Here is a 21,025-nt window from a genome sequence, read left to right as displayed (position 1 = left end):
CACCACCCTTATGGCAGAAAGTAAAGAGGAAGTAAAGAGCCTCCTGATGAAGGTGAAAGAAGAGAGTGAAAAAGTTGGCTTGGTATCCAGTCCCATCAGATCATGGCAAACAGATGGAGAAACAATGGAAACAAGTGACAGACTTTATTTTCTTGGGCTCCAAAATCACTGCAGATGGTGACTGCAGCCACGAAATTAAAAGACGGCTGCTCTTTGGAAGAAAAGCTATGACCAACCTAGACAGCATATTAAAAAGCAGAGCCATTACTTTGCCGACAAATGTCCATCTAGTCAAAGCTATGGTTTTTCCAGTGGTCATGTATGGATGTGAGAGTTGGACTATAAAGTTGAGCACCAAAGAACTGATGCTTTTGAACTGTGGTGTTGGAGAAGACTCTTGAGAGTCCCTTGGACTGCAAGGAGATCCAACCAGTCCATCCTAAAGGAAATCAGTCCTGAATATTCACTGGAAGGACTTTTGCTGAAGCTGAAACTCCAATACTCTGGCCACCTGATGTGAAGAATTGACTCACTAGAAAAGACCCTGACCCTGGGAAAGATTGAAGACAGCAGATGGAGACGACAGAGGATGAGATAGTTGGATGGCATCACTGACTCTATAGACATGAGTTTGAGCAATCTCCGGGAGTTGGCATCAGACAGGTAAGCCTGGCATTCTGCAGTTCATGGGGTAGCAAAAAGTCTGACACGATTGAGCAACTGAACTGAACTGAATCTGTAACCCCCAATTCTCTTTATATAGCATGGTTTAGAGTAGCTGCCCAAATTCCCAAAATTATGAATGAATTTTATGAGCAAGACATAAGGATTAAGAATTCAATATCTTGTGAAAGATACTTCATTCATTTAAGATGGATGGGAACAATCATGAAATAAAGAAAAAAAAATCTATAAAGTAACCCATAAGAATTTTTTCTCCTACACATCAGAAAGACAGTTTTGTTCCTTCCGAGTGAATAACATATATATAGGCACATAATAAACTTTTACATTTCAAGTACTCCTCAATGTACATTCCAATAAATCTTCATAAGAGAAAACCTTACTAATTGCAGTAAAATTGCAAACTTCAGTAAAAATGTTATCTCACTATTTCTGAAGAACTACTTTGGCATCCATCTATATTGCTATGGGCCCCAAGTACAACATGATATACCTCAGTGTAAAATAAGAAAGGATAATCTGGTCTTTTCTGGGTGGATTATGCTGAAGTCAAGAATTATCAGGTAGCCATTTTTTAGGTTAGAATCCTGGTAGAAAATTGAGAAGCAGTGAGACAGCATATTAAAAAGCAGAGACATTACTTTGCCAACAAAGGTTCGTCTAGTCAAGGCTACGGTTTTTCAAGTAGTCATGAATGGATGTGAGAGTTGGACTATAAAGAAAGCTGAGAGCCGAAGAATTGATGCTTTTGAACTGTGGTGTTGGAGAAGACTCTTGAGAGTCCCTTGGACTGCAAGGAGATCCAATCGGTCCATCCAAAAGGAGATCAGTCCTGGATGTTCATTGGAAGGACTGATGTTGAAGCTGAAACTCCAATACTTTGGCCACCTGATGCGAAGAGCTGACTCACTGGAAAAGACCCTGATGCTGGGAAAGATTGAGGGCAGAAGGAAAAGGGGACGACAGAGGATGAGATGGCTGGATGGCATCACCGACTCAATGGACATGGGTTTGGGTAGACTCCGGCAGTTGGTGATGGGCAGGGATGCATGGCGTGCTGTGGTTCATGGGGTCGCAGAGTCAGACACGACTGAGCGACTGAACTGAACTGAACTGAACAGTTGAATGTAATGATTTACACTGTCTCTGAAAGAAAATGAGGATTTTAGTAAGTTTCCAAAAAGAAATCTATCACTCTTCATGTCAAATTATTTTCTTTCACATGTATTTATCTATATTACAGATAGGAAACTTGGGCTTAAGAAAGTCAACAGGACTGCCTGAGGTCACGCTTGTAATGGGTTGTGAAGTTCAGTTGCTCAGTCGTGTCTGACTCTTGAAGCCTAGACACAAATCTCCATCTTTAAACTAGTGCTCTTTTCACTCTACCATTCAACCTTTCAACACCGTACACACAAATCCATTGATTAATCTATCTACGTTAAAAGTAGAATATAATGAAAGATTTTCATCAATGTTCTTTAAAAGCCTGAGTACCTCTAATTCACTTTAAATGATTCCACTCAGATCACACAGTTCTTAAAGGATCTTGCCTACTATTTAAACTGAGATACGCCTCTAAACTTCTCCCGTGCTGTGCCACCGCCAATAGCTTTTTACTCATTTATAAACACTTTGCTTTAAAAAGGCATAAAGACAATGCCTAGCAATGAGATCAGTTCCACAGAAAGTTTAATGAGGGTAGAAATAAGTCATTTTACCCTTTATCCCTAAAATATTAAGACATCATCAAATACAAGTTTATGGATCTTTAGCAAGAATATTTGTGGTTCTAGGTTAATTACATGTGTTTTTTCCAATAGAAATGTTCCTTGCCTGGTTTTTCTTCCTTCTTCCCCAAAGACTCAGGGTTGCACAATATATATTAACCACTTATAGAATTTTGGGGTAGGCAGCCTGTAGGATACAGTCATTCCTGTATACACCTTTAGATTATTCTGTTCCTTCAGTGTGGGCTGTATTTAGTGACTAGCTTCTAACAAACAGAATAAAGCAGAAGTGATTGGATTTTACTTTCATTAGGTTATAAAAAAGGCCGTGCTTTACATTTGGGGTCATTCCTGGTGGCTCAGATGGTAAAGAATTTGCCTGCGGTACAAACTGGCTTTGATCCCTGGGTTGGGAAGATTCTCCTGGAGAAGAGAATGGCTACCCACTCCAGTGTTCTTGCCTGGGAAATTCGAAGGACAGAGGAACCTGGCACACTACAGTCCACAGGGTCTCAAAGAGTCAGACACAAGTGAGTGACTAACACTGGGACACTCTCACTCACTCAAGGTATCTTGGATCCCTCTTTTTGGGGAAAGCAAGCTGTCACAGCTGTCCTGTTGCAAGCAGCCCCGTGAAAGGCCAATGTGGCAATGAACCAATGTCTCCAGCCAACAGTCAGTGAGGGCTTGAGGCCAGCCAGGAGCCATGCGAGTGAGTCTGGAAGTAGATCCTCCCCACTCAAGCCCTGAGATGCCTGCAGCCTTGGCCAACACCTACAGCAGCCTAGTGAGAGACCCTGGGCCAGAGGCACCCAGCTAAGTGGCACCCAGATTCCCAATGGACAAAAACTTGGAGATAAATGACTTATTTTAAGCTGCTAAATTCTGGAGTAATGTGTTATGTATGCAGCAATAGATAACACAAGTTTATATACACATATATGTATTAAATTTGAGTCCCTTCCATAATTATGTTTCCTGCTGAAACATAACTAAAGTGATACCATGCACACTCATCAGGTTTATGACAACGATACCATGCAGTATTACAACGAATCATTTCATATACTTTTAGTTTACTAGTTTATGAACTTCTAAACTAGGGTGGGGTATTCACCTTTGTATCCAACAGTTCCTGAAACACAGCAGGTGCTCAAGCAGACATTTATAACATGAACCAAGTCCCACATCTGGCACACTCTCTTTGGCTTGTGTGCTCCACTTGTGCTTTATTCTTTCACCTGCCCCCAAACTAACATTTCTTCAAAGCCCAGATCACCCACCATCATCCTGTTCACATACTCCAAGGAACTCTATTCTCTGGGTCATTCTAGTTTATTTCACTTTTCCCATCTAGACTCCTGAGTCACATTCTCCACTTCTGTACCCACCTCCCATTTTAATAATCAATGAATACCCAAGTAAATAACTGATGATAAATTAGCACATTCATTCCAGCAAGCAAAAGTGGATAAACAAAAACAGCAATGGAAGAGAAGCACAAGATGTGAGTCCTTTAGAGAAAAGAACTACTCTTCATCATCTCCCAAATCTCTCCTAACACTTCTACCCACGGAAAGAGCGCTTGGCAGAAACCTAAGTGATGTTTTGATTACAAGATTTCCTTCACACAGTACACTATTTTAAGTGTTCTTTTCAAGTTCACTTGAAATTCAAACTTGAGAAGACACGACTGCCTACCTAATCAGAGTTCTAAGACAAACTTCAATCAAGTGTCAGAAAATATTGCTTTTTTCATTATACAGGAAAGTAGTAACATGATACTATCTGGGCTTCTAAACATTACACAGGATTTTCCACAAATAACCAACTAAAGTCTTTGCTAAAATCTCACAAAATTAGAGTTATCCAACTTTGGGTTAAGAAAATTAAATTCTTAAAGTCTTTAAACGTTAGTCCTTACAAATTCAGCCATAAAACTTTAGAATTTAGTTATCTGCATACTTTAATAAATGCTATTACTCTCAAAAACCAAATACTTTATGATTACATGGAAAAAATACTATGTTCTACTATGATTTTATTCTAAAATAAACTATAGCTTTCAATTCAATTATTAATACCTGTTACCTTACATAAAACTATTCAGATATGCATATCAGTACAGATGAATACTAAATTCAACCTCTTAAAATCTACTTTTTACAAATTTAAGATCTAAATGATTTCATCTGAGTGGCATAATAGATTTTTCCATAGAAATAAATTCTTCTCCATAAATTAAATTTTAATATATATCTGAATGGCTGAAACTCAAAATCTGCTATCCCTTTAATCACCCGCCTTGTTGCTGAGTTTGTGGCTCTGAGGACCTGCAGTTGGGGACACAGTATGAGTACTGTGAGCCTCACAGGCCTGGGGCAGACAGGTCATATCCTGACCAAGTCTCTCAGCTGGCTTCCTCACCCATAAAACAGGGTGATACTACCTACTTTGTAGGGTGGTTATGGGTATTTAGTGACATAAGTGGTAAAAACTAAGTACCGAATACCTAGGGAACTGATCTAACAAACACGTCAGGTGCTGTTCTAAATGCTTTAAAACTTTATGAAGACAACCTTCACAACAACCCTAAGTCATCACATTATTTCCCTTTTCAGTGATAAGGGACATGAAGTACAGAAAAGCTAGGTAATTTACCCAAGGTCACACAGCTGGCAAGTGGCAGAATCGGAGGCCATTGCCCACTCTACACTCCAGAGCGCAGGTTGCTGCTTCATGGATGAGAGGCCCAAGAAGAGTATCTGCTACCACCACTCATTAGAGCATTTGGGCAAAACTGCACAAAATCGTGTACAGACACAAACTGCAGGAAAATTTTTCACGTGTATCCTTTTGAGTTGAGGGATACAATTGCTGTGAAGCGCCAAGTCAGAATCTTCCATTAGAAAGCTACCCTCTTAGCAGCTTAGGGAACAGGAAACTACATCAAATCCCTTATAAACACCTTGACCCAGATACTGCTGCAGTATGAGAAACAGTACTTAAAGCACAGGGTCCAAAGTCAGACCACCTGGTTTCAAACTCAGTTCCAGCACTTACAAGGTAAGTGGCTCTGAACAGAAATATCTGGACCTCATTTTCTTTATCTGCAAAAGGAGAGTAAAACCAGTCTTTACCTCGAAGGATTATGATAAAAAATCCAAATTAAATAATTATGGTTAAGTAATAAACTTAGCTTTAAATTTACTTGATAACTTTATTAAATAAGTATATTCATGCAAAGGACTTAAAACAGGGTCTTGGGTATATGGTATGCTCAATAAATGTTAGCTATTAGATATTTTACTAATTTGGAATATTTCCATGATATTTTATAAGTTAAAAAAAAAAAAGACTGCAGGACAATAACATGATCTTATTTGGTCTTTTAAAAAAATCTTAAGAATGTTCAAACTACCATACAATTGTGCTCATTTCACATGCCAGCAAGGTAATTCTCAAAATCCTTCAAGCTAGGCTTCAACAGTACGTGAACCGAGAACTTCTCAATGTACAAGCTGGATTTAGAAAAGGCAGAGAAACCAGAGATCAAAAAGCAAAATGTGTCAGATTAAAGAAAAAGCAAGAGAATTTAGGGAAAACATCTACTGCTTCATTGATGAGGCTAAAGCCTTTGACTATGTGGATCACAACTAACTGTGAAAAATTCTTAAAGAGATGGGAATACCAGACCTGGTATTCCTATCTTAAAGAGATGGGAATACCTTACCTGCCTCTTGAGAAACTTGTATGTGGGTCAGGAAGCAAGTTAGAGATGGACACGGAACAACAGACTGGTTCAAAATTGGGAAAGGAGTACACCAAGGCTGTATATTGTCACCCTGCTTACTTAACTTCTATGCAGAGTACATCATGAGAAACGCTGGGCTGGAAGAAGCACAAGCTGGAATCAAGATTGCCGGGAAAAATATCAACAACCTCAGATACTCAGATGATACCAACCTAATGTCAGAAAGTGAAGAACTAAAGAGCCTCTTGATGAAGGTGAAAGAAGAGAATGAAAAAGTTGGCTTAAAACTCAACACTCAAAAAACTAGAATCATGGCATCTGGTCCCGTCATTTCGTGGCAAACAGATGGGGTAAAAGTGGAAACAGTGGCAGATTTTATTTTCTTGGGCTCCAAAATCACTGCTGATGGTGACTGTAGCGACGAAATTTTAAAAAATGCTTCCTCCTTGGAAGAAAAGCCATGAAAAACCTAAATAGCACGTTAAAAAGCAGAGACATCACTTTGCCAACAAAGGTCCATACAGTTAAAGCAAGGTATTTCCAGTAGTCATGTATGGATGTTGAGAGTTGGACCATAAATAAGGTTGAGCACCAAAGAATTGATGCTTCTGAACTATGGTGTTGGAGAAGACTCTTGAGAGTCCCTTGGACTGCAAGGAGATCCAACCAGTCCATCCTAAAGGAGAGCAGTCCTGGGTGTTCATTGGAAGGACTGATGTTGAAGCTGAAACTCCAATACTTTGGCCACCTGATGCGAAGAGCTGACTCATTGGAAAAGACCCTGATGCTGGGAAAGATTGAGGGCAGGAGGAGATGGGGACGACAGAGGATGAGATGGCTGGATGGCATCACCAACTCTATAGACATGGGATTGGGTGAACTCCTGGAGTTGATGATGGATAGGGAGGCCTGGCGTGCTGCGGTTCATGGGGTCGCAAGGAGTCGGATACGACTGAGCGACTGAACTGAACTGAACTGAGCTATGGTGTTGGAGAAGACTCATCTCGAGAGTCCCTTGGACTACAAGGAGATCAAACCAGTCAATCCTTAAGGAAATCAACCCTGAATATTCACTACGAGGACTGATACTGAAGCTCCAATACTTTGGCCACCTGATAACGAAGAGCTGACTCGTTGGAAAAGACCCTGAGGCTGGGAAAGACTGAAGGTAAAAGGAGAAGGGGATGACAGAGGATGAGATGGTTGGATGGACATGAGTTTGAGCAAACTCCGAGACAATAAAGGACAGGGAAGCCTGGCACACTACAGTCCATGGGGTCACAATTGAAACAACAATAATATACGAATGTATGTACACATATAAGGTTTGCTCTGTAAAGTTTGTATAAGAACAGAAAAAATTAGAAGACAAGACCAAGACCAACCTGGGAGTAGAAAAGAAGGACAAGGGCAGGACATCCATCCCCTTCACAATGTATTTTCACACACAAAGGTATTATGAATAATCCCTTTTTTGCACCTTCCAAATTTTCTATAAGTGAATGCGTTTTTCATATGAGAAATAAAATCCACATTTTAAAAAGGCAATTACAAAGATAAGCAGAGAAAATGGGGGAGAGTAGCACCAAAACTCACCAAAACTAAAAGCAGAATGGCATGAGTGATAAAAAATATAGAACATTTATCTTCAGACTGATCAGTTAAGCTGCACTATCAACACACAAAGCCAAGTGGCCCTGAAGAGCAAAAATTGATTAGAAATATACAAATGTCCCAGAGTTATTCAGACAGTCAATTATGTAAGTGAAATAGAACTTTGCCAGAGGTCAGTAGTTTGCAGTTTTAGATGGCAACCCAGCAGTCCACAAAAATTTGAAATGCCTTTCTACTAATCAATTATGCTTCTAGGCATCTATTACCACATATTCAATCATGACAAGCATGACATATAAGAACCCTGTTGACTACAGCTTTATTTTTAATGGCAAGAAATTGGAGAAAATTTAAATATTAATAAGGAGGGAATTCCCTGGTGGTCCAGTGGTCAGGACTCCATGCCTCCACTGCAGGGGGCCCTGATCTGGGAATTAAGATCCCACAAGCCCCATGATGCAGCCAAATGAATGAATGAATGAATAAATAAATATCAATAGAGAAACAGTTAAAAATCAATATATATGGTATAGTCAGAAGAAGGGATACTCTGGGATTAATAAAGTGAAGTAGATTTGCATGTATAGTAAGAAAAAAAAGTGATGAAAAACAAAAATATTTTGACTACCATTTTTTGCTAAATTATCTAAATACATTTAGGAGAACAGTATGGAAAGGTTACGCACTGTTAGTAAGGACAGCCCCGGGGAATGGGATGTCTGGGTGTAGTGAGGGCTGGGCCAGTGTTTTCACTTCTACAGCACACCTTTATACAGCTGGATATTCTAGGGCATGTCCTGTTCTGCAACATTTTTAGAGGCAGTGGATTCATGCACGGTTAACGAGACATTATAGATGTACTTTAATCCCAGACAGGAGCACCGCTGCCTTTTACTGGAAACATCAACGTAGACAAATGATAAATGCTCCCCATCAATCGATGACACTTCCAGAACCTACCCCCTCCTCATGATCACATATACAAGTGAGCAACGGTGCTGCACTCTTCACACTGACCCTGGCCATGTCAGAGCATGTCTGTGGGGAACCAGCCCACCAGGGATGAAGGTCTGCCTTGCACTGATGTGAAAAGCAAAAACACAAGGAGTACTGGCTGGCCTGGCAAAGATGGACTCTCCTCCAGATCAATTACAATCTAAACTCAGTAGGGAGAAAGAAGACGGAAGTTGACTTTGGTTTATAACTATTGATATTCTTCTCAAAACAAAATGCTCTTAATCTACCAACCTTCTAGGACTCAAGCAACTAGTACAGTGCATTTCTCTGCTTCAAGAGAGCAGCTGATGAAGTCAGACAGGTATGTCCTTAGAGTCTATGCCACACCATCAGGTATTTTATTATATAATGACTTCTTATTGCTCATGTTTTCATCTGTTTTGGTCTTAGCTCTTCAAATAAACTCATTTTTTTCAGGGCACTGTCCCCTCAGGGAAGCTGCACAAGGTACTGAAAGAGCACCAGACAGGAGTCAAGGGCCACAGTTCCCAGAGCCACTTCCACACTGTGCGACCCTGAGCAAGGGATCATTTCTTTGGTTTTCAGTTACCACATCTGTAAAATTAGGATTTTTAAAGACTTTTCAATTCTACTATCCATGATTTTTACATTTATCATGGGACCCATTACAGAATTGAGTACAGCTATTTATATCAAAATTTTCTCACATTTTTAAGCAGAATATGCACATGCTGTCTTCATAATCATCAAACAAGATTCTACCTAATTTTAAGAATAAAATAATTAAGTGTAAACCACTTATTTGAAACAAGTAAACTGAAATCATTTTACATGTATTAACTGCCTGAATTTCACAATAACCCAGTCAATTGCCCCTATCAGAGATGAGGAAACAGGTCCAGCAAGCTTTCTTACCCAAGGTCACATAGCTGGAATATGATGAAGTCAAGAAGCAAAGCGTAAGAGTCCAGCACATTTAACTATACACCCTCAGTTCAGTTCAGTCGCTTAGTCGTGTCCAACCCTTTGCGACCCCATGAACTGCAGCACGCCAGGCCTCCCTGTCCATGACCAACTCCCAGAGTCCACCCAAACCCATGTCCATAGAGTCGGTGATGCTATCCAACAATCTCATCCTCTGTCGTCCCTTCTCCTCCTGCCCTCAATCTTTCCCAGCATCAGGGTCTTTTCAATGAGTCAGCTCTTTGCATCAGGCGGCCAAAGTACTGGAGTTTCAGCTTCAACATCAGTCCTTCCAATGAACACCCAGGACTGATCTCCTCTAGGATGGACTGGTTGGATCTCCTTGCAGTCCAAGGGACTCTCAAGAGTCTTCTCCAACACCATAGTTCAAAAGCATCAATTCTTCGGCGCTCAGCTTTTTTTATAGTCCAACTCTCACATCCACACATGACCACTGGAAGAACCATAGCCTTGACTAGAGGCACCTTTGTTGGCAAAGTAATGTCTCTGCTTTTTAATATGCTGTCCAGGTTGGTCAGAACTCTCCTTCCAAGGAGTAAGCGTCTTTTAATTTCATGGGTGCAATCACCATCTGCAGTCATTCTGGAGCCCAAAAAAATAAAGTCAGCTACTGTTTCCACTGTTTTCCCATCTATTTGCCATGAAGTGATGGGACCGGGTGCCATGATCTTAGTTTTCTGAATGTTGAGCTTTAAGCCAACTTTTTCACTCTCTTTCACTTTCATCAACTACACATCCTACACCCTACTATATTGTAGGAGAGGAAGGAATACACAATTTATGAGTTGCTTTCTCAAATCTGACACATATAGAGGTTCTTGCTTTCTACCACCTCTCCTTGAGACTAAATTATAATCCAATAGTATTATTCCAATTGAATAACCATATAGATGCACACAAAATATTAAATAGCAATACAAAAAAAATTCTGAAAAAAAATCTAGTGAATATACAGTCCTTCTCCAGGCTTTCTCTGAATGGCTTTCCAGAACACTTTGCATTAACTCTGCAGTACAGAACCAACTGTAATAACACTTATTCTCCCACCACCTAAGCTGCATTCCTGGCCAGCAGGCCTGTCAGCATATTGCCTGTACCCTTGCTTTGGTATGGCAAATAGATGGGGAAACAACGGAAACAGTGAGAGACTTTTATTTTGGGGGGCTCCAAAAATCACTGTAGATAGTGACTGCAGTCATGAAAGTAAAAGACACTTGCTCCTTGGAAGAAAAGCTATGACCAACCTAGACAGCTTATTAAAAAGCAGAGACATTACTTTGCCAACAAAGGTCCATCAAGGCTATGGTTTTTCTAGTGGTTATGTATGGATATGAGAGTTGGACTATAAAGAAAGCTTAGCACCAAAGAACTGATGCTTTTGAACTGTGGTGTTGGAGAAGACTCTTGAGAGTCCCTTGGACTGCAAGGAGATCCAACCAGTCCATCCTAAAGGAAATCAGTCCTGAATTCCTGAATTGGAAGGACTGATGCTACAAGTTTAAGCTCCAATTCTTTGGCTACCTGATGCAAAGAACTGACTTACTGGAAAAGACCCTGATGCTGGGAAAGACTGAAGGCAGGAGGAGAAGGGACAACAGAGGATAAGGTGGTTGGATGGCATCACCGACTCAATGGACATGAGTTTGAGTAAGCTCCCGGAGTTGGTCATGGACAGGGAGGCCTGGCATTCTGCAGTTCATGGAGTCAAAAAGAGTCAGACACGACTGAGTGACTGAACTGAACTGTTCTTGCTTTGGTATGAGGTATCATAACTGACCCTCAGTCAATATGGAATCCAATAAAGTTTGCTGAATGAATGTCAACTAAGTTTGATGATATATTAATGAGATGTATGCTATTTTAATACTGTGACAGACCAGGATCAACACTTCAGTCATGCTGCAACTTAGTAAGGCTTTCAGTGGAGTCTTGATCATCTCTAAGTCTCTAAGTCTTCCAGCTTAGAGAAGCAGGAAGGTGATTAGATATTTGAACCAAGAGCACTTAAGAGACAGCATGAAAGTGAAAGTCGCTCAGTCATATCTCACTCTTTGTGACCCCAAGGACTGTACAGTCCATGGACTTCTCCAGGCCAGAATACTGGAGTGGGTAACCTTTCCCTTCTCCAGGGGATCTTCCCAACACAGGGACTGAACCCAGGTCTCCCACATTCTTCCAGGGCAGAGGTAGGAATAGCAGCAATCATTCTTAAGAGAGGATTAAGGGGGAAAAAAAAAACCCACATTGATCTAACTTTGTAAACCAGAAAGTGAGCTAAGTGAGAATGAAACACCAATAAATGGCAATTATTTTTTAAATCTTATTTGGACTTCTTAGCCAACAAGCCTCCCACTTAAAAGTAGAAAAACAGGCAGTTTTGGCCACAGTTTCAGAGGATCCATGAGGACATCCAGAGATTTGCCAAGGATCATGGACAGGGACTGAAGAACTCTGTTTCAGATAACTATGTGAAGCTGGTAGGTGCGAAGAACTACTGCTCTTAGCTTTTACTACCTGCCAAACGTGTTCACCAGCCTTGTCACTCAGCCTTACCATGGCCCTAGGAAGGAGTAAATACGCTACCTTCTTGATGGAAGAATATGAAACTCAGGAGGTAAGATAACTTAGCCAGTTGCACACCTGAAAGACAGAAAGGAAAACTTAGCTCTTTAACCTGGAAGGTAAGAATAAGACTAGCTTATAGCCTTACCTTGGAGATACTGTGGCTTGCTTCCCGATTACTGCAATAAAGCAAGTCACATGAATTTTTTGGTTTCCCACTGCATCTAATAGTTATGTTTACATTACAAACGTAGTCTATTACATGTGCAATAACAGCATTATGTCTGAAAAAACAATGAACATGCCTTAATTAAAAAATACTTTACTGCTAAAAAATGTTAATCACCTGACAATGCAGGGTTGCCCAAAACCTTCAATTTATTAAAACACACAATAATGTAAAGCAAAATAAAGAGGTATGTCTGTATCTGATTCCAAAGCCTCACAAACCTTGGCCTCCTTTTGACATTCAACAAGTATCTGGAGCAAATAATATAAATTTTTTGAGACCATCTCCTCATAAACTAACACAGCTGGTGATAGACTGTATTAAATGATGATTTCTAAAAGGTCTTTTCCTTCATTTTTAAAATTACATTTATTTAGCGTAGGTACACCTAAAAGAACTCACCCTCTGTTCCCACCCAGCAGAAAGCATGCGCAACCTAAGGTGCGCATGAAGGGAAAGGGCCCTGGCCCCAAGTTTGTGGTTGGGAAGGTGCAATCCTCTGAGTCCTGAGCCTCAGGAGAGGGTTGGACTGAAATCCCGGGCAGCCTGTACTCCCGCTGCGGCCCTAAGAGAAGCATGCACCATAGCCAAAGGTCTGTTTGATGCCCTCAATGTAGTACCGCTGCCAACCCTGCCGCATTCTCTCCTCCTCATGGGCAGGAATGCCTCAGCCTTCCAAACACAGCCCATTCTCTCCATTCTTGTCAATGAAGGTCAAGGGGATGGTGGCAAAGCCACCTTCTGGCCAAGATTTAAACCTCCACTTCATCGCAATATGTTTCTCAGGGACCAGTTCAATGACTTCTCCAGACACTGACACCAATCAGCTGAAACTTGCCACCTTTCTCTGCTTCTAACATTGTAGGAGGGCTTTCCAGGTGAAGTGGAAATGTAGGGAATGCAAATTTAATCCCTGGGTTGGAAAGATCCCCCAGAGTAGGAAATGGTAACCCACTTACTCCCATATTCTTGCCTAGGGAATTCCACGGACGACGAGCCTGTCAGGCTACAGTTCATGGGGTCGAAAAGAGTAGGACACAACTGATTAACTCCACACAAACACATAACATTACAGGAGCATGGGTATAGGCCTGAACAAGCTCTTGGGTAGTTTAAAAAAAAAAAAGGCAAAACAACTCTGTAGAGCTCTGATCTGGGTTTTTGAAGGGGCAGATTTGGCCTTGCCTCAGTTTGGCCTCAGATTTGGCCTCAGTTTTCAGTTCTGGCTGCCCGGCTGGGTCTACTGACTCTCCATGATTATTGGCAGTATCGTACCCCATGTGAACTCTGTTTTGAGGATGCTGCTGATTCTTTAAGGCCACGAGATTTGTGTCTGGCTCATTTCTGGCAAAGCTCACACTAATCTCCATTTCATCCACACTATTTTCATCAGACAAATTGAGGATCTCCACACGGCCCTTGTACTGTACTCCAGAGGTACCTGTCCAGTTTAGTTTGATGCTCCGCTCATAAAAGAAGGTAAATTTGCCTTTGTGATGGTTAATGGATGCCTTCCCATCAAGTTTATTTACTTCTGACACCTGAACTTCTCATTTAGCACAAACATAGGAACAGTGTTTTGAGTTTATCTGTGGATGTATGCCAGAGAAGACGATGGCACCCCACTCCAGTACTCTTGCCTGGAAAATCCCATGGACTGAGGAGCCTGGTAGGCTGCAGTCCATGGGGACGTGAAGAGTCGGACACGACTAAGCAACTTCACTTTCACTTTTCACCTTCATGCATTGGAGAAGGAAATGGCAACCCACTCCAGTGTTCTTGCCTGGAGAATCCCAGGGACGGGGGAGCCTGGTGGGCTGCAGTCTATGGGGTTGCACAGTAGGACACAACTGAAGTGACTTAGCAGCAGCAGCAGTGGACGTATTCAAAGCATCCCTCTCAATGCCAGCTGTTGACACTGGTGGTGTCTGCCTATCCCTCCATGGTCCAGCATGGATCACCCTCACCCCACTGGCCATCGGCTCTCCTCATACGTTGCCACCAGCTCCCAAGCAGCCACAGTCTCAGGACCATTCAGTCCCTGCCTCCCAGCAGTGCCTGGAAACTACTAGAAGCCAAAATGTCTTCTTGCCATTACATGCTTGATCCTATGTAGAAGGACATTTCTAGAGCTTGGATACAGAATACAGGCATACCTCACTTTAGCGTTATTGTGCAGATATTTGCAGATATTGTGTTTACAAAATGAAGGTTTATGGCAACTCTTCATCAAGAAAGTCAACTGGCACCATTTTTCATTATAGTATTTGCTCACTTCATGTCTCTGTCCACATTTTGTTAATTCCTACCATATTTCAAACTTTTTCATTGTTACTGTGTTTATTATGGTGAACTGCGGTCAGTGATCCTTGACACTACTACTACCACAGAAAGATTAGGATTCGCTGATAATGGTTAGTATTTTTTAGCAAAAAAGTATTTTTTACTTAAGGTATGCACATTGTTTTTCAGGCATAATGCTACTGCATACTTAAAAGACTATACTACAGTGAAAACATAACTTTTATACACACTGGGAAACCAAAAATCCATGTGACTCACTTTATTGCAATATTCACAAAACTGGAACCAAATCCATTATATTTCTGAGGGTGGCTGTGAAAAGAATAATATTGAAAGTTCCATCTTTTCAAAAGGAAGCACAATCATATTAAAATCAACTAGCAAAAGACTGACAAACTCAAGACTCTATCCTTTATAACCTAAACTATTAACTATTAGGCAAAAAGTACAGTTGTCCTTCAGGATCCAAAAGGGGTTGGTCCCAGGGCCCCCCGCAGATACCAAGCTCTGAGGATGTTCAAGTCCCTTATAGTACAGTACAATGAACACAGTCGGCCCTCCTTATCCACAGGATTCACAGTCACAGATTCAACCAACCTGGGTTCAATTCAATGGATTCAATTCAATCTGTGGTTGGTTGAATTCGTGGATAAAGAGGGCCGATTATATATATGCAATGGCTGGTATCCACCTGGGATTACAAGTATCTACTGGCCACTCATGAAACTGAATTTTTTTAGAATAATATTATTCTAGAAATCTCCTCCCACATTATGCTTACAAAATAGGTCCCATTTTTAGTCGCCCTGGCACAAAAATATTATAGCAAACAGAGCAATTAATGGTCGGGGCTGGCTGGCCAAATTAGCCAGTGACAATGAAGACAATGAAGGAAAGGTAAGAAAAGCTTCAGAAGCTGGGCTGACAAACATGGTGACAAATATACAAAAGGGAGGCATGTATTCTCTCATGTAAAAATCTGGTTTTGGTACTAGACAGACAATAGTGTCACATAGATAGAACACAGGAGTAAGGTTGCCAGCAGGTGTGGTTAAGTGTGTGAAGATAAAGAGCTCAGTGTAGAAAGTTAGTTAAGTCGCTCAGTCGTGTCTGACTCTCTGCGACCCCGTGGACTGTAGCCCATCAGGCTCCTCCGTCCATGGGATTCTCCAGGCAAGAATACTGGAGTGGGTTGCCATTTCCTTCTCCAGGAGGTCTTCCCGACCCAGGGATCGAACCCAGGTCTCCCGCATTGCAGGCAGATGCTTCAACCTCTGAGCCACCTGTGTAGGACTCACCGGGTTTATACCGGTCCTCATGAGACATTCAAATGAGGATAAACTCCAGGGCCTGGAGATTAAGATATCAGGGCAGATTTAGGAGTCATCGGTATACATGTGGTAGTTGAATCTATACAGAAAAAAAGGGGCGAGGCAGAAAGAGCCTTCAACAACATCAACATGGAAGAGGTGAGGGCAAGTGACCTAGATCTAGGAGATGAAAATACAGGGGTGAGGGTATGTTTTAGGAAAAACAAGGAAAACGAGTTTTAAAGAGGAGGAAATGAGGAACAGCAGCAAATGCCACAGAAAGGGCAGAGCTAAATAGAATATTATGTTCAGTCTGGTAATTAAGGACTTTATGACAAAGCTGAGGAGTAAAATTAGAAATCAGATTTCAGAAAAATGATCAGTAAATAAAAGGAGATAATAAACAAAGGTCACTCGTTCAAGAAGTTTAGTTTAACAATATATTTACCCTCTCTGAATGTAGAGGGTTTAGCTGATACTCACAAATAGAACAAAAAAAAGAAAAATTTCTGCCTTTAAGTTAGTTCTTATTCAATTACAGCATTTTTATGTCAAATAGTTAAGTATTCAAAAGATGCAAAGTGTTTTTCCAGGCACCATTCTGGATACTGCTACTGCTGCTAAGTTGCTTCAGTCGTGTCCCATAGACGACCCCATAGACGGCAGCCCACCAGGCTCCGCCATCCCTTGGATTCTCCAGGCAAGAACACTGGAGTGGGTTGCCATTTCCTTCTCCAATGCATGAAAGTGAAAAGTGAAAGTGAAGTCATTCAGTCGTGTCAGACTGGTAGCGACCCCATGGACTGCAGCCCACCAGGCTTCTCCATCCATGGGATTTTCCAAGCAAGAGTACTGGACTGGGGTGCCACTGCCTTCTCCATTTTGGATACTAACATATCATTTAATCATCACAAACCTATGAAGTAGGTTTTACTATTCCTAATTTACAAAGGAGACAACTAAGGCACACAGAAGATACACTACTTTCTGAGGTCCCATAGCTAGTAGTATGGTAGTCAAATCTGAAATTTCACTCAAAAAAAATTAAGAAGTGGGGAGGGCAACGTGGAAGTGAGGGTTAACAGACGAAAACTGTAAATGTTATAGTAAGACTGCACTGACTGTTTAATTGGACACATTTTAACATCTATTCAAGAACTTATTTTTAATTTGAAAGAATCTGTGTCTTCTCTCATCTCAGAATCCTACATTGCTGAGACCTGACATATTCATGCCTCTTATGACACTCAGATTCAGCACTGTATTATAACTGTCATTTCTCTTACTGAATCACAAGTTGATTGAAAACGGATGTGTATATTATTTATCTTGGTGTATTTATTCCTCTAATCCTAAAGTAGAAGATTCTAGACTTACTATGGTAACCATTTCACAGATGTACAAATATCAAATTATGTTGTCACCTGAAACTAATACTGTTATATGTCAATTATACCACAATTTAAAAAAGAAAGATGCTCAGTAAAGGCTGGTTGTATGAATGATCATTTTTACTTTTCAGAACATCCTGGGGGCTTCAATAACTTATTTTTAAAGTCTTAAACTGCTATGCACTATTCTGACTCAGACATTATTTAAATTGTCTATGGACCACTCAAATTACTGATTTTGCTGGAAATACCATTCTGAAGTAAAAATCAAATATAATTCCCCTGGATAAAACTTTTTAAGGATTCCCTATCACCTACTAGTCAAAGGTCATAGCCCTGTTTTCCAACCTTACCTCTAATCCTAGTTACCTGCTTCCAACTACCAAACTGGGATTCCCTGGTGGCTCAGTGGTAAAGAATCTGCCTGTCAGTGCAGGAGACGTGGGTTTGATCCCTGGGTCAGGAAGATCCCCTGGAGAAGGAAATGGCAACCCACTCCAGTATTCTTGCCTGGAAAATTCCATGGACACAGGAGCCTGGCAGGCTATAGTCCCTGGACTCACAAGAGTCGGACACAACTTAGTGACTAAACCACCACAGCAACAAACAAGTAGGTGTAAGTCACTAGCCTCGTGGGACTTACTTACATTTTAGTGGGGGGAGATAAAAAATAAGGCTGACATTTTATTAGATTTTTGTTAATTGCTCTGTTTAATCTGTCTTTTGGTCATTGTGGTTTATCCTTTTTAAATTTAAAAATCCAACCACACACATACAAAGCTCTGGAAGTGCTCCAACTTAAGTGTGTAAAATGAATTAAAAACAACACAATTCTGGGGCAGTGTCTTTTTTATATTTTATTTCTAGATGCATACCACAATGAAGGCACTCAACATCTTTTATAAAACCTGAGTCATAGCTAGTTTGGTCAAAAGAAGCTATATGAGGTTTTCAGACAACCCCAAAATATAACGTGTCAGCCTTGAGGCCTTAGGCACATCATCTTAACAGTGAATGTTTTTTCTCTTACATACTGCCTCAGCATGTTTCGAACACAAAGTGCTTTAACAAGCCCTGTCACAAGGCGCAATGTGTTAGGAGGAGATCTTCACATTTCATCCTAGAATAACTAAGTCTTTGCAGTTATCTTCAAGCTGCTTCACCCATGTTACTAAATCCTGGGCCATGATTATCTTCATTGTACAGATGGGGGAAGGAAGGATATAAAATGACTTGACTGAAGAGTCCCAGCAAGTCACTGAAAGAGCCTTCATTTTAACTATCCATTCCTGTCCCTCTCTTCAAACAATCATTCTGAGAAACTCTCACTGCCAGCAGGCAGAAAAGAGCATCAAACTAGTTATTAGCTTTTACTTGTTTAACTTCAATGAATAACAGAAGCTTCCTAGACCTGCAGGTTATGATAGCTGTAGGATAGGAGATTTGATAGATTAAGTTTTGCTGACTGAATCCGAATTCATAAATCTACCTCTAACTTTTAAATTTCAAAAGAGCGTGAAGCAAACTTTAAAGGCATTTTTTTCCCTCTCTCTCCTGATCTCTAATTCTATTGAAGTTTGTTCAGTCCCCTAAATGTGTCAAGTCATACTTACCTTTTCAGTTCAGGATTCAGGCTGCCATAATTTTCTCCTACTTAAACTGTAAACCAATCCCTCCTGAGCCAAGACACCTATCATTCCTAGCCAACTCTAGATCTAGACACTAATCAGAACTGTTAGAGGAGTCCAGCAATTTTAAATTCCAGGCAGCCCCCCTCTTACACCTCCAAACCATTCTGGGAGGAGTGCCTCTTCTAATCGTCGCCCCATTATGGGGTCCAGAAAAGGGAAAAGTCAAGTGTCTCAGATTCAATAAAAACTATTATCCAAGTTGCCATTAATGGTAATTTGGAGATCACAACTACTAATGAAGTAATAACCTAAGAAGATTCCCACGTTATACGTGCTGAGAACAAATTACTTAGCAGATGACATTTCCTAGCCCAAGTGACTTGCATAACTGGGCGATTAGCACAGGCTCGAAAAAGAGCAGGAAGCTCACACTTCAGTTTATTGTACTTTACTACAGAATTCTACACCAAAACATCCTCACACACGCCTGCCTTGAGATGATGTAAGTTGTTGCCCTAGTCTTTTAACCAGAACGGTAGGGGGGTTCTCTTCCCCTGCAGCGGCCACCCCTCCTTCTAACGACTGGCCCCTGCAGCTCGACCTAACAACCTCGAAGCCCGCGAGCCCCGCAGCTTCTGCTCGGCGGACACCGCAGCCCCAAACTGGCCATCCCCTCCTCCCCCACGTCCCCGCGTCGCTCGTCATCCCGCGCCAGGCGCCACACTCTCTCCATCCCGGAGAGGGTTTGGGGCTCCGCTCTGCGACGATCAGCGGGAGCGGTCCCCGAGTCGGCACCTACCTCCCACCTCCTCCTCCAGGCGCTGCCGGGGGGCAACGCTCGCCCGCCTCCTCCAACTGCCCCAACGGCCGCGCCGAGCCTCCCGCAGAGAAGCGGGGCGCCGCTCCAGGTGCCGGCGCTCACCTCCGCGCCCGCCCTCCCGACCCCGGCCGGCGCCCTCCCCCCGCCCGCCAGCCTGCCCCAGTCCCCGCAGGCGCCGTCGCCCCTCCCCAGGCGGGCGCGTCACAATCCCGGCGCCGGGTGAGGCTCTCACCTTCACGGCCCCCGGCTGTGGCGGGGAAACACCGCTCGGAGTCCTAGACCTGCTCGCGCAGCCCCGAGGGCCCGCACAGGCGCTGCTGCACGCTGAGCCCGGGCCGACGGCCCCGCCTCCACCTCCGGCTCCGGCTCCCGCCTTCCCCGCCCCCGGCCGGGCTCCGCCCCACCCCTCGCGGCCACCTCCCCTGCTCCGCAGGTTCGCAAGGCCTAGCCGCTTCCCATTGGCTCCGCCAGTTGCTAGGCGATGAACAACAGCGGCCTGCATTGGTCCGGTGGCACCTCCAAAAAAACCCGGAGAAAAAGAAAACCTCATCCCTAGAGCCCGAGCGGGATGCGGTCGCAGCTGCGGCTCTCGGCACCTGTTACGCCCTGTGATTCACCCTGCTGGGTCCTGCTCTCCACCCCCTCCTCACGCCCGCGGAGCTCGGGGCCCCGGGCTTCATGGGGCTAGGAGCGGGTGGCGGGGTCGTGGCTGCTTCAAAGCACACGTCCCGAGCCCCTGTGAACCCCAGCACCCACCCGAGCAAAAGTGAAGCGCCCAGTAAAGCTCTGTGGGGTTGAAAAAGTGGGGAAATAAACCAAACAACAGCCGGCACCCAGAATTAGGTCAGGCCCAGGGGAAGGGAGGTTCAAGCGCTGGGAGTCGAGGATGCCAAGGAGAGAAGTTCATGTAAATTTAGGGCAAGAATTGGACCTAGGCGAAAGGCAGCGGGAAGTCTAAGAAAAGGCACTCGTGAATTAGAAGTCTATGCAAAACTGCCCCACACCCACTGATCAAAATATGTGCAAAAAAATGT

At 42.5% G+C, this 21,025-nt stretch overlaps 1 protein-coding gene and 1 pseudogene across 11 annotated transcripts in view; both read right to left on the bottom strand.

Moving 5' to 3' along the window:
• LOC102411999 (SSX family member 2 interacting protein) overlaps positions 1 to 20,375 on the bottom strand; it is a 59,144-nt gene extending 38,769 nt beyond the window's left edge. For 3 of the 11 annotated variants that reach the window (XM_025288368.3, XM_025288375.3, XM_044944777.2), the window contains exons 1-2: positions 20,224 to 20,370; positions 12,328 to 12,384 (exon numbers count right to left, since the gene is read on the bottom strand). The gene's annotated coding sequence lies outside the window, so the exon portion shown is untranslated. Of the gene's footprint in view, positions 1 to 12,297; positions 12,385 to 19,970; positions 20,098 to 20,223 lie in introns of those variants that run through there. The other 8 variants (XM_025288373.3, XM_025288374.3, XM_025288369.3 and 5 more) reach the window with 5 other exon arrangements.
• Positions 12,332 to 14,134, bottom strand: LOC112585779 (annotated as a pseudogene).
• Positions 20,376 to 21,025: the final 650 nt, after the last annotated feature.

This window comes from Bubalus bubalis, chromosome 6, assembly GCF_019923935.1.
Source record: "Bubalus bubalis isolate 160015118507 breed Murrah chromosome 6, NDDB_SH_1, whole genome shotgun sequence".
In the NCBI taxonomy this organism is placed as follows: Eukaryota; Metazoa; Chordata; class Mammalia; order Artiodactyla; family Bovidae; genus Bubalus; species Bubalus bubalis.
The sequence above is the reverse complement of the archived record's forward strand: the minus strand, read 5'-3'. Positions and strand labels throughout refer to the sequence as shown.